The sequence below is a fragment of the Lactuca saligna genome, chromosome 9 (genome assembly GCF_052625555.1).
Source record: "Lactuca saligna cultivar CGN05327 chromosome 9, ASM5262555v1, whole genome shotgun sequence".
Classification (NCBI taxonomy): domain Eukaryota; kingdom Viridiplantae; phylum Streptophyta; class Magnoliopsida; order Asterales; family Asteraceae; genus Lactuca; species Lactuca saligna.
The window spans coordinates 182086379-182105286 of record NC_136425.1 but is presented as its reverse complement, the minus strand read 5'-3'; the positions used below and the strand labels follow the sequence as shown (position 1 = coordinate 182105286).

The 18908-nt window shown below is 32.8% G+C and overlaps 1 long non-coding RNA gene across 1 annotated transcript; it reads right to left on the bottom strand.

Moving 5' to 3' along the window:
* Positions 1-2596: 2596 nt before the first annotated feature.
* Positions 2597-3268, bottom strand: LOC145018049 (uncharacterized). The gene is made up of 2 exons (XR_013666799.1): positions 3023-3268; positions 2597-2906 (listed from the first exon to the last, which is right to left on the bottom strand). It is a non-coding gene; the product is annotated as an uncharacterized LOC145018049 (long non-coding RNA).
* Positions 3269-18908: the final 15640 nt, after the last annotated feature.

Genomic DNA, 18908 nt, shown 5'->3' with positions numbered 1-18908 from the left:
GTCTGTTCTCACCTAACTTTTTATCGCTTTGATACTAACAACGAGATCTTCGAATCTCATTTAGATCACTAAGGCTAAATATCGCTCTAACGTAAATTGCACTTTTTACATCATTCAGCGTTGCCGGTTCTGTCGCGAAACTTCGACAGGTCATAACTTCTTCGTTATAACTCGGATTTCGACATTCTTTATATCTTTGGAAACCTTGTTTCAACTACTACAACATTATCTAAAGATATCAAGTTTATTTTTTACTTAAATTTTGACGCTTATTTTTATTCTTAATTAATCAAACCCCATAATTAAGCAATTAAGCACAAAACACATAATACTCAAATAATACACTTCTATTATTTCAAAACGGGTTACAAAGGTTAACTTAGACTATTACATTGCTAAAAATGGCAAGTCCAGAAACACAGGCGTTACAGTTTTGGAGCCATATGCGGCATGCATGGATGTAAAGTTAGCAACTTTACGTGGGTTTCCAACCCTTGGGCGTCAGATCTACATTTCTAATATTTACATTCGATAAAAAGTGGTTGAACGTGTTAAGACTAGGAAAACTCGGCGAGTTGTCTTGACAACTCGGCGAGTTAGCTCGGTATTTCCTTAATCTTCTGGATATTGTGCGAACTCGACGAGTTGTACTGACAACTAGGCATCTCAATTTGTCATGTTGGTTCATTAAACCCTCGTGATTCTTCCACCTTGAACACGTCGAGTTGGTCCCTCCAACTTGCCGAGTTCACCTTAAAATAGGTTTATTATCAACAATTTCTCTTCAAGATTTTGGGTGTTACAAACTAGGTTTCCCAACCTGACATACTCTGTTTATTTGTATCACATGTATCGATATGAAGACACATTACACTGAGAGATTAAAGGAGATGTAAATCATTAGTGTAAATGAATGTAATGTCTCTTTATGCTTATGTTTCTGTATTGACAATGACATCTCAATGTTATAATATAAATTAAATACATTTCTTCGGAAAGGCTTTTATAACATCTTTATCATGTTTTTCTATGAACAAATTCCGTAATATTATTTTTCAAAAAGAATACTCTGATTTTTTTTAAAATAATGTATAAACAAATCGGTCTTTTTTGGCCGTCAAATTGAGGATGTCACAATGGCCCAAACTCGGAAAGGCTAGCGACCCAACAAATCCCGAAACCCTAATAGTCAAAATATGGATCAAACCATAAAAGCCCATTACCAGGCCTAGTACGGTACGCGTACTAGAAGTACACCCAACGTACTGGGTGGCTTGCTTAATTGGGGACTCAAACACGTATGCTTGCGTACACACCATTAATCATTATTTCTCATTAAGCACTTAATGGACATAAACACATGCATGGTTGATCCTCAACCATCAAGATGCTAACTTTATGGCTAAGGACCTTAGAAAAAAAAAAAAAAAAAAAAAAAAGAGAAGCAACTCCTAACTTCTGGAGTGGAAGAATCCCACTAGATCTCATTCATGGATCTAAAAAGTGAACAAAACTCCATAATAACTAGATCTAAGCATACAATGAGAAAGTTCCAAGCTATATACCTCAAGGAAGTTGGTAATGATAAGTGGAATCTATATCTACAAGCTCTTCCTTTATAAAAGCTCCTTATTCAAGTTTCTTCTTCCTCAAGGTTCACTAACACACACTAAAACACACATAAAGAGGTTAATTCTTCTCTAGATGGGTCATGGTTTCAAAATGAGGCTCAAAGGGTAATGGAGGCTGGGAAATGAGAGAATCATGGGTCATAATGTTGCTTAAATAGGATCCAAACCCTAAAATTAGGGTTTATCCCTTGATTGCGTATGCCTATCGTACTCCTAATTTTCCAAAAATGGGAACAATGCCCCTTAGGGACCAAATTTGCGAACTATTTACACACTAAAGGTCAAAATGAAAAGTACCTTGAATCAGGTGTTACACTATGGGTTATAAAAAACAATAAGCGGAAAATTTTTGGGGTACAATGAAAAAGATAATTTGAATATCGTATTTGTAATATGACCTACAAATCTTTTATTTATTTTATGTATATATTAGTTGTCTGTTCATTTTCATTGAATTTTATATTTTATAAAACCAAAAGTTACACATTTTATGAAAGCAAAAATTATACATTATTCTCTGGAACCATGTATTACGAATGTATTCCGAAATCATGTACATTTTATTAATAATAATAATATTAAGTCAAATGTATTCCACCACCATGACCAAGAATCGTATGCCGGAATTCCGGAGAATATTGTTAGTTTACCACAAAAAAAAATCATTTTTGTCAAAAATGTAGTGTATAAGGGTTAAATTACTCATTTTTCCTATTTTATAATCTATTCTTAATCCAAGAAAATAAAAGAGACTTAAACTCAGATGCTTCATATTTTTTTCACTTTGCAGTTAGAAAAAAGTTCATTTATGTACCTCCAAGCAGGATTGGTCTAAGATGATTTGAGGCAAGGGGCATAACTAAAAAAATGAGGCCGTTGATAATAAGTTTTTTTAGCAAATAAGAGCTACTTCAGGAAACAAAAAATAAAAAGGCCAATACATGCTATGAAACAAAATACATAAATAGAGAATAAGAACTAAAGAAATTTTATTTTTCTAATTGTTGGGTTTAAACAATATACTCTATTAACTTGTTTTGAGTAGAGTAGTCATTTTTTACACTCGTCTCTCCATTATCAGCTTCTTCATTCTATTTTATTGTTCAATTGAAATAATAGAGCCTATTTTTTAAAAAAACTTATTCACAGATCTCTGAACATTCAAAAAGAACTTATTCATTATCTTCAAGGTGGTAAGACTAAGACAGTGTAATGTTCACTGAAATTCATCAAGAATAAGTAATGCACTCGTAGGTCAGAGCCACTATTTCATCCCTACAAACAATAAAAAAGAAAGCAATCAAGATATTAAGATTAGTCATTAAAAAATAAGTGAAATTTCAGAAATCAGAAAGAGAAAATAAGAACTAGAGAATCAGAAATAAACTTACTTTGTTTTAAATCGAATTAGAGTTTTTAGAATTGAAAGAAACCAGATATTCAGATCATGATCAGATGGTTGATGACGATGGCGTGTTTGCACTTGGCTAGCAGCTCCTCGCTCCTCTCTTTGACGCCTGATTACAAAAGATTTAGATTTGGCCATTTTTAGGCTAAAAGTATTGGGCTTTCACGCTATTAATCCAATATAACAGCTATAAATACTTTAACTATAAAATATAACGTCTATACTCTATACGAAGTACGGCATTCACTTACTAATTACTATATATTTCATTTCATAGGGAAGTGGACATCGTTTTCGGTTTGTATTATAATGCACGAGTCAATTTGGCTTTCGATTAGATGCACATGGCTAGCATGACTTTGGTCAATAGCGCCCGCGCCCACCATTCAACTAGTGTTAAAAAGCAAAACCCGCAATCATAACAAAGGGATGCAAAAAAAAAAAAAAAAAAAGCGATAGACCCTGTAGCCGTTTTGTTTGATCAAGTTTTCTATTATGTATCATTATTATATATTTTCGTCACGAATCAATAGTCAAATGCATAACTAACCATAGGAATTAGAAAATTTTGTAACCTTATTGTTGGTTTCACTGTATTTTTAAATTCATGTTTCTACGATATATATATGAAATTCAAATTGTGAAGACGCATACTCTCAAAGAGATCAACAAAAGCAACGCCAAATTTTTTTCATCAAAATGAAAATAATGTCAAAAGTCAAAATTACATGTAATAATCATTAAAAGTCGTTTCAATTAGGTATCTGATTAAAGATGCTCGAAGTTTGTACATGTAAATATGGTTTTTGTTATATAATTATTTTTAGTTGCGTTAAAACCAGAATCTTTTTAGTTTTTTTTTTCCAACTAACTATTATAATTGTCACTTATTATCATAGGTTTCATGGTTACTAAAAAATAAAATCCGCAAAACAATCCATAAGTTTCTTTCCATGGGGCTTAGAGGGGGTAAAGTGGGCAGCTGTACATGACCCAATTTTTTTTCATTATATATTTTTATTTAGAAATATAAAATTATAATAAAGATAAGACCCATTTTTTCTTGTTCGTCCTGGGCCTTTAAGAATATTTCATTTTTCAGGATCAGTCCTGTTTCTTTGTAATTGTTTTATATATATATATATATATATATATATATATATATATATATATATATATATATATATATATATATATATACACACACACAGTAGGTGTAAGACCCGTATATTATACGGGTTGATTTAAAAAATTATTAATATAAAAAGGAAATATTTTTTAGTGTACAACTTTAAAAAAAGAAATAAAGAAACGTATTTATTACAATTTAATATCATATATATGATATTTAATACTTACATATATAAATATATGACTTTAATTAAAAATTAAAACAAATAAAAAATATACAAGTGGATAATATTTATTTCAAAATTACCACAAAATGACAAGTGTCAAAACTCATGAGAGATTGACAAGTGTCAAAAAAACCTTCATTTATTAAGAAGGATATATATATATATATATATATATATATATATATATATATATATATATATATATATATATATATATATATATATATATATATTCAAGAAGAAATACTAATTTTTATGTATTCACATAATAATTCTTTTTCTAACTAAACATTGTATGTACGTTTTTTATAAAAAGAATTATATCTTTGTATACATTTATGTTCCTGCTTAAATATTAATACACACATTTATACTTTTCAAGATGTAAAAAATATCTCTTTACTTAATAAAAAGCATAAAAATACGCATTTACGTTCTTATAAAATGGTTAAAAACTAACATTCGTAAAATTATAATTTGACGTTTTTAGAAATATAAATACATTTTTACGTATTTTTAACATTGTTAGAAATATAATTATATATTCTTCTTTCTTTAAAAGTATAAATATGCTTTTAGAAATGCAAATACATATTTTTTTATTTTTAGAATTAAAATTATGTATATTTTTTGTTTGTAAAAATAAAAAACGTTCTTAGATGTAGAACATATACTTTAACTTCGAAAAAACCTAAAATATATATTTGTATTTCTAAAAAGTGTATTTATATTTCTAAAGGCATAAAGACACTTATCCATATTCTATAAAATGAATTTCTACTTCTACAAATCATATAATTACATATTTATAATTTAAAGGTGTAAAGTTATATATATATATATATATATATATATATATATATATATATATATATATATATATATATATATATATATATATATATATATATATATATATATATATATATATATATATATATATATACACTTCTAAAAATATATTTACATTTCTAAAAATAAAAAAATAAGTAAAAATATATTTATACTTCTAAAAAAATAATTTTTTTAAGAATGTTAAATTTTCAATACTCTAAAAAAATATAAATATGTATTTATATGTTTAAACCTTATAAATAGAAAAAGACCGTATATAAAAAATAGTATTTTAAAATATACATTAATAAGATGTTTAGTTAAATATATTTTTAGAGTATATATATATATATATATATATATATATATATATATATATATATATATATATATATATATATATATATATATATATATATATATTGTAAATAACATTAAACGTTATTTAGTCTCATTGCCAAGTCTCAAACTTTTTAAATTCGTGATGAGTCATATCGTTTGTAAGACATGACTTAATATGGTTATGTTGTATATAATTAATAATTCTCTCTCTCTCTCTCTCTCTCTCTCTATATATATATATATATATATATATATATATATATATTATAAATCATGGGAACCGTACTTACAAAATTAATTAAACTTACATAGTAAAAACTCAAAATTATTAAGTAATTATTTTAAATAAATTATTAGTTAATAGATATTTTTTAGTTATATATAATTTTATAATCATCAATTCAAATAAATATGTGAAATTATATCGCCTTATTATCTATATTAATTTTATTTTATTTTTTAGTCTAATGTTATTAATTTAATGTAATTAAAATAAAAATTTTAATTTTGAAATTTGAAAAGAAGAAATAATAGGTTGACAAGTAGTATGACATTAACAAAGATGCTTAATAGGGTGACAAATGACAAAAGAACTACTTTTTACTAGTACTAATTTTTTTTATACATAAATATAGGACTTTAAGTGACATTTTATTAAAACTTGACTACAAACAAAAGCCTTAGAGCTATGGCGCGTCATGACGAAACTATGCGAGCTTTTTTGAATCATGATAAATACATATACTACGAAAAAATAAAAGCAAACTTAGTTAAAAAACATAAAAGAATTTAAAATATAATGGCTTTTTAATTTTATTTATTGATAATCTAGAAACTTGTTGATAACCGGTGACAAAAATAATAATAGAAAAAAACTAAAAAGTTTGATTTTAACACAACTAATAAATGACCTCTGTAATATTATTATTAACCTAGTTTTTTATTTTAATATAGATAGTGAATTAATTAAAGTTAATTAATGTAAACAAGTTTTCTTATGTTTTAACAATAGACTATCCATATATATAATGCATATAGACTATTATGTTGTTGATGGTTAAATCGTGGGCGGATCTGTTTGGCGTCTCGGGCTACTATTCGATTTCGTCTCACAATTTAAAATTTTTGATTTTTTTGGATGTTACTGTGCATTTACTACAAAAAAATGTGCAACTAGTATAGATCCAACCAAAGTTATCAAAATCGGGAATTTGATATCAATCACGATCTTATATAACCGTTTTTTGGTGAGATCATAAAATCAAAGATAAAATCGTATGATCGAAAGTGATCTGATCCCACCTAAAAAGACAAATGAAAAATGGAAAGAATAAGGAGAGAAAATATATGATCCGATGTTATGTAAAATAGGCGTATAGTGACATATCTCTATCGTGTATATAGTATCATGTGAGTATTTGGCTTCATGAAGACGAGTTTAAGGAATAAGGAGGAGCATATGGACGAGGGAACCGGCTGGAAATGGTACCGGAACCGAAACCCGATGGAATCGGTCGGGAAGGGATGGATACTCTATTATTGTCTATTTTTGTAACTGAGAACCGATCGTTGGGACTGGCCCAAAAGCTAGAACTGAACAAGACCAAAAATAACCCACGTCCGTTAGACTTCTAATGTTTCTTGGAGGCCTCAAGAAAACGATGCAGCATATTACGAAACCATTTGGTATGTTGATGCGGCAACTAACTTGAATGTTTGATCATTAAGTGAACCTTAACAACAACTTGAATGTTTGATCATCAATTCATCGTCATCTCAAGTCGACAAGTCCACATCTTGATTCCATCCTCATCTAGTCTTCATCTTAAATCATCATCTATTATCCACCAATCCACTATCATTGATCATCTTCTCAAATCTCAACTATCAATAAGCAATATCAAAAGATGGAAAAAATAATCTACAACCATCAATTTCTCAATAATCATCTTTAATAATTCTAAATATGGATGCTCATGAAGATCAAGTAAGATTATATGGGGTTAATGTCATAAAAATCATCAAGTTTTTAGGTTTTTGTCGGTATTGCCAAAGTTGAAATTTATGTCCGTTTTTATCCAAACATTTTCAAAAAAATATTCAGTTTTACCCTTTTACAGGTGATAGCAGGTTTTCTAGATTACCATTATATTAAATTCAAAAAAAAAAAAAAAACCTTAAGTTTACTATTTTTTTGCGTCTTTACCCTTAAGTTTATAATATTTTTTTTTACACTTTTACCCTAAGTATATTTTTTTTCATAATATACATATTAATGCAAAAAAATCGGATTTACATACGAAAAAATATTTCATTAAGTATTGTATTTATATTTTTCTCAATGTTATATATATATATATATATATATATATATATATATATATATATATATATATATATATATATATATTGTTTGTTTGTGTGTGTGTGTTTGCATAGTTATAACATTTAAAAAGATAAATAATATTTTTACATTTTTATATATTAATACATATCTATACTTCTAAAAATATATTTATGCTTAAAAAAAACATATATCAAAATACATATTTACAGTTATATATATATATATATATATATATATATATATATATATATATATATATATATATATATATATATATATATATATTTATGAACAAACAAGTTTTTTTGATTGATATGTATATTTTTAAATACATAAAAATACGTATTTGTAGTTCTAAAAACATATTAATTTGTTTTTTTACATCTCAAATGGTTTATCGAAGAAAAAAACCCATACACACATACATACACACACACACACACACACACACATATATATATATATATATATATATATATATATATATATATATATATATATATATATATATATATAAAAAGAAATAACATTAAAAAAAATGTAAATACAATATTCAATTAAAATTTTTTCGTATATAAATATGATTTTGCTGTTTGAATATATATAATATGAAAAAAAAAAAAGAATAAAAGTGTAAAAAAAATTATAAACTTAAAGGTAAAAAGATAAAAATTAAAAAAAATTAAAAAAAAAAAAAAAAAACTGTAAACTTGAGGTTTTTTTGCGATGTTAAGATAATGGTAATCTGTTAACACCGGTAAAAGGGTAAAACCGAATATTTTTTGGAAAATGTTAGGGTAAAAACGGATATAAAATTTAACTTTGAGCAAAAACGAAAAAACCATGAAAACTTGAGGGTTTTATGACATTAGTCCGATTATATATACTATTAAGTTGTTTAAAGAAAATAAACTCAAACAGTAAATATTGCTTTGCAACGGATGAAAACCATTGATTTCGATTAGTAATCCATTTCCTAATTAATCATCTTAACTGTGAGGGACCAAAAAACTTAGTTTTTCATGTTGTATACACAACTATTTTCATCTTTGCTTTCAATTTTATCAATAATTGTTTTTTTATATAGTTTTGAGGTAAAAAGACAACTTAATTTTTTTGTATTATGGCTCCTAAGGTTTAATATGCAAATAGCGACAAAAATTTCATGTAGTGATTTAGTTTGTTAAATTAACAAGGTTTCAAGACTCGATAAGAACCAGAAAAAAACCAAAACCATAACCTAAATATTTCTCAAAATATGTTGCTATTTCTCGAGGATCGATTCCAACATTGAAGACCCGGTAAAAACCAGAATCGGTTGAACCGGCGGTCCGTTTCGGTTCTAAATTTCGACCAACATCGGTTCCCGAACCAGGTCGGTTCAGGCTAATTCTAGTCGGGTCGGTTCCGTTGCTCATCCCTAGCTAGCACCTTTATGCTTAAAGAGTCCATAACAAACTCAGATCTAATAGAATAAGTCCTTAAACGTCCCAACTCCTCAAACCAACCCAAAAAGGGACCAAAATCATAAAAACTAAGATATGAAAAGATCTAAACATGGAGAAGATAAGGTTTGAATTTGATACCTCAATAAGCTTGCACCAAGGGTGATGATTTTGGATCTATAACCTTCTCACCAAGCAAAGCACCATCAATCTTCTTTACATCCTTCATAAAGAGCAAAACAACCACTGAATTCTTCTTAAGGAATCAAAAACTGTCACACCCCCGAACCAGACGGCGGAAACGTCCGAGGGCTGTTGTGACTCAATTGAATACCATCACAGTGAATATACATGAAACATAACATCATTCATCACCATGCATTGAAATAGTACAACTGGTAGTGTTTACATTTAGTACATTATTTCATAACATTACATTCCCAAAAAGTAAATTGTTCGATACTGGATAAACAAACAACAAGACATCACTGAGTACATCTTTCCCTTCGATTTACCTGTTACCTAATAATACAAGTATTTTGAAAAACGTCAACATATGAAATGTTGGTGAGTTCATAAGTAATGTTTGAAATATAATGTTTTGTATTGTTTTGAAAACCACCAGAAAATCCGATATTTTCTTAAAAGAGTATCGTAATAAAAAAAAGTGTGAAGATCCGTAAGTATGCTTGTTTGTTTCAAAAAAAAAAAAAAACATTGTTAGACTTGGTATGCATCTTGTCGGTGTATGACCTGAAAAAAAAACCCTAGGAAAAACCGATGTTTTCCTAATACTTTGAATTATGCGTTTTCTATTTTGTTATACCGTTGTGACGTGTGTATTCAATAATTCTAGGTGACGTTGGATTAATTATGGGTTGTGAATTGTTGTAAACACGCATTAATGAAAACGACTAGTTTACAACTATACAAACGATCCCTTAGGCGTCGTCTGTACTATTCACTTAATCCAATCACCCTAACTTCTCATAGCCCCACAACCGAGGAGAAAAAAGAGCACGAAGCCCTCGATAATTCCATAAGTCGTTCAAGGCTACCGTGAATGCGAAGGGCCCTTGGCCCGGCCCGAATTGGTGAATTCTTGACTTTATTGGCAGTACCAAAGGACCCTTGGGGCCCAACAGCACAAAAGCCATTGAAAGTCCTTTTACACGGAATTAGGTCATAAAAGACCCAACAACATGTAAGCGAGTTTCCTTCGGGCCTAAAGATCATGTCATTGGGCTAGCTAGGCCCAACAAGCACGATTTGAAACTTTCGGGCCCAAAGATGGTGTATCGACATCTGGTGAATTCCCACGTGTGTATTGACTTCCCGTAATTTCAGCGTGTGTATTGTAGTATCGTCGTGTATAGATTTCTGATTCGTTATTGATTCGAGACCGAATCAATTCGTTTGGTAACGATTTTTAGTGTTAAAGGTGTATTATGTTTCGTCGGTAGTCGTGGTACTAGTATTTTAGCATAACGGATTTATTGTTTAACACATTAGAATTTTACTTTTTACAGCCCCTTTCTTATGGACAGTTTACACTTTTGACCCTTTGTATAAAAGAATTTCCATTTTAGTCCTTAGACCATTTTTCTTGACACTTTAGTATCAAAACTTGTTGAAAAGGTATTTTTCAGCTCAAATTTGTTTGGAAAACAGTTTTAGTCCCTAAAAATGAAGTTTTCTCGGCTGAAACCTCTATTTTCGCAATTTTTACACTTTTGACCCAAAATGGAAAATATTTGCAATTTTGGTCCTTTTTAAATTTGAAAAGTAATTTTAACCTTTGAAATGGACTTGGTACACTAGTAGTCCCCTGTTTTATAGAAAAGGGCAGTTTCAGCCCCTCTAAATTAAAAATCTCGCAATTTGGGCTTTATTGGGCCGAAAAGTTCATTTTTGGCCCATTAGGTTTAAAAATTCACATTTTAATCCTTCAAAAGAGTAAATTTTCAGAAAATCCATTTTTGAAACTGTTTTGACTCATCTCAACCCTCAGAATTTGTATTTTGTCATTTCGGGCCCTTTAGTTTTATATTTTTAGCATTTTGAGACCAAAAATGGGTTTTAAGCCCAAAGAGGTTCATATTAACCAACTTGGTTACTTTTCTAGAAATGATTTGTGTAAAATAACATAAGTTATACTTATTTCATTCAACACATTGTAGATCTCGATTTCTAAGCTCTTTTTGACTAGATCCAACATCACAATCACATAAGAACATATATATAAGCATAGAAATCACATAAAGCATACATATACTCATAGATCTACACATTTGCTTGTATTCTTCCCCCACAAAACTTATAAAAAACTGAAAAATAGGGGGTATGAAGCTCACCTTTGGGTGTGGTTTCGGCTTTTGGAAGAAAGTGAGAAGAAATTTGGCCTTAGTACCTCTCCTTGGAAGATCTTGAACTTAAAGAGTTTCTAGGAGAGTGATCAAGATTTTTACATGGATTAGGAGGAGATTTTGATAAAACAAAGTACCTAAATCATAGATCCAAACTTGATCTTACCTTAGGTGAAGCATTTGTGGAGATATCTTCTTGAAAGCTCCTTAGGTCTCGAAATTTTAGAGGAGAAATGAGAGAGTTTCTTGAGAGAAAAATTGAGTGAAATGTGTGTGTGTGTGTGCTTGAAATCGGCCGAGAACAAGAAGAGAGGGGAGAGAGAGAGGTTTGACAAGATAGTTGCATGGAAATCCTATGTACAAAAGTGAGGTGTCACCCAACAAAGTCAACCCTCCTTCTTTGTGGGCTTGGGCCGAGAATGGAGAGGGGAGAGAGGGGATTTTTGGGCTTTTTGTCCTTAAGCCCATGTTATAGTTAGGTTGGGTGATTTTTAGCCCTTATAAAATATAAGTGTGATTTTTTTTTTATGCTTTATTAAGCTAGATTAGGTTAATTATTGTCCATAATAGTTCATAATATTTAATTCATTTCATTCTAGGCCCATTATGGCCCAAAATGTTGAAATAAATGAAAGTGGGTCCAATTAGAGCCTATTTAAGAGTTCTAAGTCCAAGATGGTCAAATTGGAAGTTTATTGGTCCATCGGGCCCAATAAGGAAGTCCTAGACCAAAATGGACCTAAACAAGAACTTCTAGGGTTCCCAATTGCTTGTTGAGTATTTTGTAATGCTTGTATGAAGTGTTTGATGGAAAACTTGATGTTATAGAGTATGTATCATGCATGCTTTTAAGAGTTTGATTCATAATTTCACTACATTGTTGTAGTTACAAGGCACAAAATTTCTAGTTGTGACAAAAACACCACAAAAGAGACTAAGGGTCGCTTTCTAAGGGTCGATTTCTAGAGGCTTAGAGACAGGTAAAGTGGCTAGCCCTAATGACTTAAGATGCTTATATAGGATCCAACACCCTAAATTAGGGTTTTACTAAGTCGCACGTACGCCCCACTTACATAAGTGTATGCCCCACGTACGAGCCTGGAGTCTCGATCAAGCCTCGCATCAGTATGCTAAGCATACCATGTGGTATGCCCCATGTATTGGCTAAGGACCAAAAGTGAAACTCTTAAATAATAAAGGGAAATAATGAAACATACCAAGATCCAAGTTTTACAAATCTCCCCCACTTTTGAATCAGACTTTGTACTCGAAGTCCGCTGCCCCGAACAACTTCTTATAGTTCTCCCTCATTTCATCCTTGGGCTCCCAAGTCCACTTAGAACCCTTGCATTGCTGCCATTGCACCTTCACCAACTCGACAACCTTCTTCATCAAGGTTTTCGTCTTCTGATCCAAAATTGCCACCGGTCTCTCAATATAATTCAGGTGGTCATCCACCTGAATATCCTCCAATGGTACCACTATGGAATCATGCACTAAGCAATTTTGCAACTGAGATACATGGAACGTGCTATGAATCTGACTGAGCTCATCTGGAAGATCCAAGCGATAAGCAACCCGACCCACCCGAGCCAAAACCTTGAAAGGACCAATATACATGGGGCCCAGCTTGCTCCGTTTCTTAAACCGGATGACACCTTTCAAAGGTGACACCTTCAGGAGAAGCATATCTCCCACCTGGAACTATAACATCCCAAAATTCAAGACCAAAAAATTCATTTTTGATATGGCGTTTTAAAACAATTTATAATAAAACATCGTCCAATTAATTCATTTCATAAAAACCATAGTTCACATGTCTCAAAACCATATCATAAAACAGTAAAAATGTCATAGTACAATCCCAAGAATCTCATAATGCGGAAATCATATGTGTGTAATGCGCTTGTTACCACGCAAAAACTAATAATATTTCTCAAAAAAATAATTTTCTCGAGTGTTTAACACAATCCACATAAAAATGTCACTATCGCAGAATCATCCACAAAATCTCATATCGATGTGTACAATCAAGTCGGTGCCTTCCCGTGATCCTGAGAGGTACCTGATACACATAACACATAACACGGTAAGTACTAAGCTTAGTGAGTTCCCCAAAATACCACACATATCTCATTAGCCTCTCATGGCTGTACTCAGATAAGACCCTCCGGTCAATGTGTCTCAGTAGGACCCTCCGGTCCCAGAACTCGGGTGGACCCTCTAGTCCTAACTCAACAAGCTCAGAATAATACACAGTATAATTCACATATCATAAAGCAGAATATCAGAGTATCCAATATAAACACATAGGATCAACATATACACAGAATAATATAACATCATAAGTCACAAAGATAGTATGCACGGTAACACATCTCACAATATACATAAACAAGACCCTCCGGTCAATAATGTACTAAGACCCTCCGGTCAACAATACACTAAGACCCTCCGGCTAGTAACACCAATAAGACCCTCTGGTCAATAACACGAATAATACCCTCCAGTCACACATAAATTACCACGCAAGTAAGTATAGTGAAAAGACTCACCTCGGATGGCGGATAGATCCTGTAAATGCTGCTGTTGTACTATGGCTTCTAACACTGAGCCAAACCCACAATTAACCCCATTAGGATCTAATACCAAACCTCCACATAATAGGTCTAAATATGATCCACCAATCCGGCCCATAAATAACTCAAGCCCATTGGGCCCACTAAGGCCTAAACCAAATGGGTCCCCAAAGGTCCACTAATGGCCCCACTATGGTCCAATTTTCCAGATTTTTCTTGGACGGCCCATTAATAGCCCAATCACCAAAACCCAAAAGAAAGGCCCAACTCAAGGCCCAATAAAAATTAGGTTATTCACATAAAATGATGATTAGGGTTAAATGTTTCTCACTTAACCCATTAAGTCCATCACTCCACTAGGCCATTCACACAGTGAACTCGGACATAATTCAAAATATCAACTTAATAGTCCAACTGCGGATCCTGGTATAATCCAAACTAGCAATCCCAAAATTAGGGTTTTCTAAACACTAATTAGGGTTTCTAGCCCAATAACCATCAAACTAGCCCAGATCAAGCATTTGGGCCGATTAAGGTCCACTATGCCAAGCGCCACCCACTACCACCTCAGGTAGTGGTGGTCAGTGGCGGCTCACAACGGTGGGCACCACCTCACGGTGGTGGTGGTGGGTTTTCCGGCCACATAAAAATGTATACAACCTTCAAAATACCAAAAACAGGGAAAACACTAGAGCATACACCCATATACTCACCCATAACCACCTCACATGGTGACGAGTGGCGACGGGGTGTAACAATGTAAATTTCCAAACAAATTTTTTCATTTACAAACATAATAAAACTCATTTCATAATTCTCAAAATCACATATGTCTCAAATGTCATCCAATAAAACACAATCCCAGAATCATAAAAACAATCTCCCGCCAGTGTGTACAATCATGTCAGTTCCTTGCCGCGATCCTCGGAACTACCTAAAACACATAACACATAAAATAGTATGCATAAAGCTTAGTGAGTTCCCCAAAATACCACATACAAAACATTTTCCACTCGAGGCTATAACTCTATATGTAACGCCCGAGTTTCGAGGCTAAGCATTTTTAGATGATGTAATAGTCTAGGTCAACTATTGTAACTCTTTTTGATGTAATAAAGATGAAATATTTTAATTCTATGTGAACTATGTGTATTTGTGTGCTTATTACTTTATTATAAATATATATTTAATAAAGAATAAAAATAAGCATCAAAATTAAAGTGTGAAATAAGTCTGATATCTCTACATAAAGTCATAGTGGTCGAAACAAGGATTCTGGGGATATAAAGAACGCCAAAATCCGAGTTATAACGAAGAAGTTATGGCTCTCCGAAGTTTTACGGCAAAACCAGCACGACACCGGGAGATGTAAATAGTGAATTTACGATGGAGGAACTTTTAGCCTTAGTGATCTAAATGAAAGTCGTATAATATGTTAAACCGAGAAAATCCATAAAAAGAACGCCCAAATCTGACTTCGTATGAAGAAGTTATGATTTTTCTAAGGTTCGGCTTAGCAGTGCACAGCCCGAAACTCGAATTTTAGTTCGGGTGGTTTTTGGCTTATGCGACCTAAATAAGAGTTGAAGATCTCATTAATAGGAACTTAACGGTAAAAAGACAGACGAAAACAGAGTCCGTATGAAGGAGTTACGAATTCTTCGCGGTCATTTAACAGCCTAAACGTCTCCTACTGTTAAATTTGAGATCGGTCGAGAATTAGCCGACAGAGTCTAAATGAAAGTTGTAGATCTTGATTTTACCTACGCTTTGAAAAAAAAGAACGTTGAAAACGGAGCTCGTATGCGAGCATTATGATTTTTGTAAGTTTGAAGGCTGATACGCGATAGGGGGTGACGTGGCACCACCAGAATTGGACACGTGGCGCCACCAGAAGGCCACCACATGCACCAAATCGGCGAGTAGGTCCCCCTAATCGGAGAGTCCATTAGATATTTTCACTATAAATAGAGGTGTCGGGCATTCACTTCTCTTCACACCTCCCAAACCCACTTTCTCTCTATAGTTTCTCTCTCTAGCCTCCCAACCCCCCCCCCCCTAAAGCCTAGGTGAACCCCCTAGCACTTGAAGGAATCCCCGAGGCTCCCATAGTCCCGAGAAAAGAGTCTTTCAGCTTGGAAACGCTGCTCCAGTGAAGCCCAGTTTTGAGAAAAACCCGCTGTAAGTGAGCTACACCTAACCTATCTTTAGTATAGCTTATGTTTTAATATAGTAACATTATTAGGAACTTAAAATAATTATTTGGGCTATTATTATGAGTTATATAGAGTGTTGTTAGCTAGACTATTAATTAGTAACGGTTGACGTTAGACTAAACCCTAGTGGTATTGATACTAGGTTTTATCGAAGGAAAATTGTTTTGAGTGTATCGAAGCGTTGTCCGAGTGCTGAGTCACCACCTTTCAGGTGAATGCATAGTTACTTTCAGCTTACACATAGATATGAAGTATTTTATATAAATTACCTGCTATGTGTGCATATTATCTGAATACTTGCTATCTATGTTGGATGAACGTTTTATACATGTTTTCAATGATTTAAATTGTATATGTATTTTATATCTACAAAATGTGTTGGGTAAAACATGGGTAGATGTAATAGTTGATGTGTGACAAAATAAAATAATAAGAGGCCTTGTTATAGATGTTATTGATGATCCAGTTATCTAGCGGAGTATAGATGAAGACCACAAACTATTCTAGACAGTCTAGTGGAACACTAGCAGGCTCGCAACCTGTAGGTGTTTATTTGAACTGTGTGCTCACCAGATGTACTCCATCCCCCACATGGTTGGCTTAAGGACATTTATTGCTGAGGAATCCCCTTAGCAGTAGTGTCCATCCCGATGATAGTCCTTAGACTAGGTCCCTTATGTTAGATGTCTTAGGGACGTAAAGTGTGGATAACGGGAACGTGTAATCGGGTTTGTTTGGTTTGGTAAAGTTAATAAACTTATTTATTATGGGTTGAAAACCCTATGTGCTCACCAGGCTCCCAAGCATGACCCACTCAGTTTCTTGTATTACAGGTAGTGGCGCATGAGCATAGATGTGATGTCTTGGGATGAGAGATTAATGGATTTTAGGCCTGTAAATACGGAATAATGTAGTAAGGCCCATGTTGTATTGTTTATACTTATGTACTGTATCGAACATGACATCCCGAGACTTTTTAATGAAATACATTTCTATGGAAATGCTTTTGATAAATCTTTATCATATTTTGTTTTGGAACGAATTCCGCAACTCTTTTATTAAAAGGTTACTCTGATTTTGAAATAAAGTATAAACAAAACTGGTCTTTTCTAGCCATGATTTTGGGGATGTCACAGTTGGTATCAGAGAATTAGTTTAAGCGAATTAGGAATTTTTAGGATTTTTAGATTTAAACTTAGAATGCTAAGCGATGATTGTGAGGTGTGAGCACTAGCTTATTTTAGGAATTATGCCTAAAATGCTTTTATGTGCTAAATGCTTTATGTCTGATATGTTGTTAATTGTTCAGATCTATGGTTTGTTGCCGACCGGATCTAGAAACCTTATGTGTTTAGGATTCTAAACGTACGACTACGATATTATAACTAGCATGTAAACGTTTCGGAGAGATAAGGATGATTTGAACATCAGTCCTAAATAAAGATCTAAATTCACCTTATTCAGTGTATATATCAAGATGGCAAGGACCGGTAACGGAAACGTGAATGCAAATGGGAACAGAAACCAACCCCCAGTGATTGAGCAAATACCGGTTGTGGAAGCCGCTGCTGAGCCAATAACGATTATCGGAGTGCAAGAGATGATCCAGGCGATGTTGGATCGTCAAATGGAGGAAACCAGACTTTTGCTCCAACAAAATCGAGAGGAAGCAACTATTCAGATCGAACAGCCCAAGTTGAACGAAGGGCAGACTGAGGAGGGAAACTACAGTGGGACTGTTGGTCAAGCCAACCCAGCAATAGTTCAACAAAACAACCAAGGTGACGAAGTCGAGAGGAATGGATGCAAGTACAAGGATTTTCTGACTTGCAAGCCATTGACTTTCACGGGAAAGGAAGATCCAATAGGGGTCATGGATTGGATCTCGGAGATGGAGTTAGCTTTCATGACGTGCGGTTGCAGAGGAAAGCTACATACCACGTTTGTAGTGCATCAGTTTCAAGGAGGCGCTGTACGTTGGTTGAATACCTTGGGGAAGACTTTAAGCCCCAACAAGCCCCTGCAACTGACATGGGCAGAATTTCTGGTGCAATTCAAACGAAAGTACTGCTCAGTTCAAAACCTGCTCGAGTTAGACAACCAGTTTCTAACCCTGAAGAAGGGAAGCATGTCAATCGATGAATACACGAACAACTTCTCAGAAAAGATGGAGTTTTCCTTGCGTCTTAGTCCGGATGAGATGATGAAAATTGATAAGTACGTAAAGGGAATTTCATGGGAGTACGCGGTGCCAGTGCGTCAGGCACCTACTTTAGAGGCAACTATCTGGGTTGCCAAGTATATGGAAGATATGATTAAGGGAAGAGCTGCCAGCAAAGTCGAGGTTGGCGAGAAAAGGAAATTTGAAGGGTCTGCTAAACC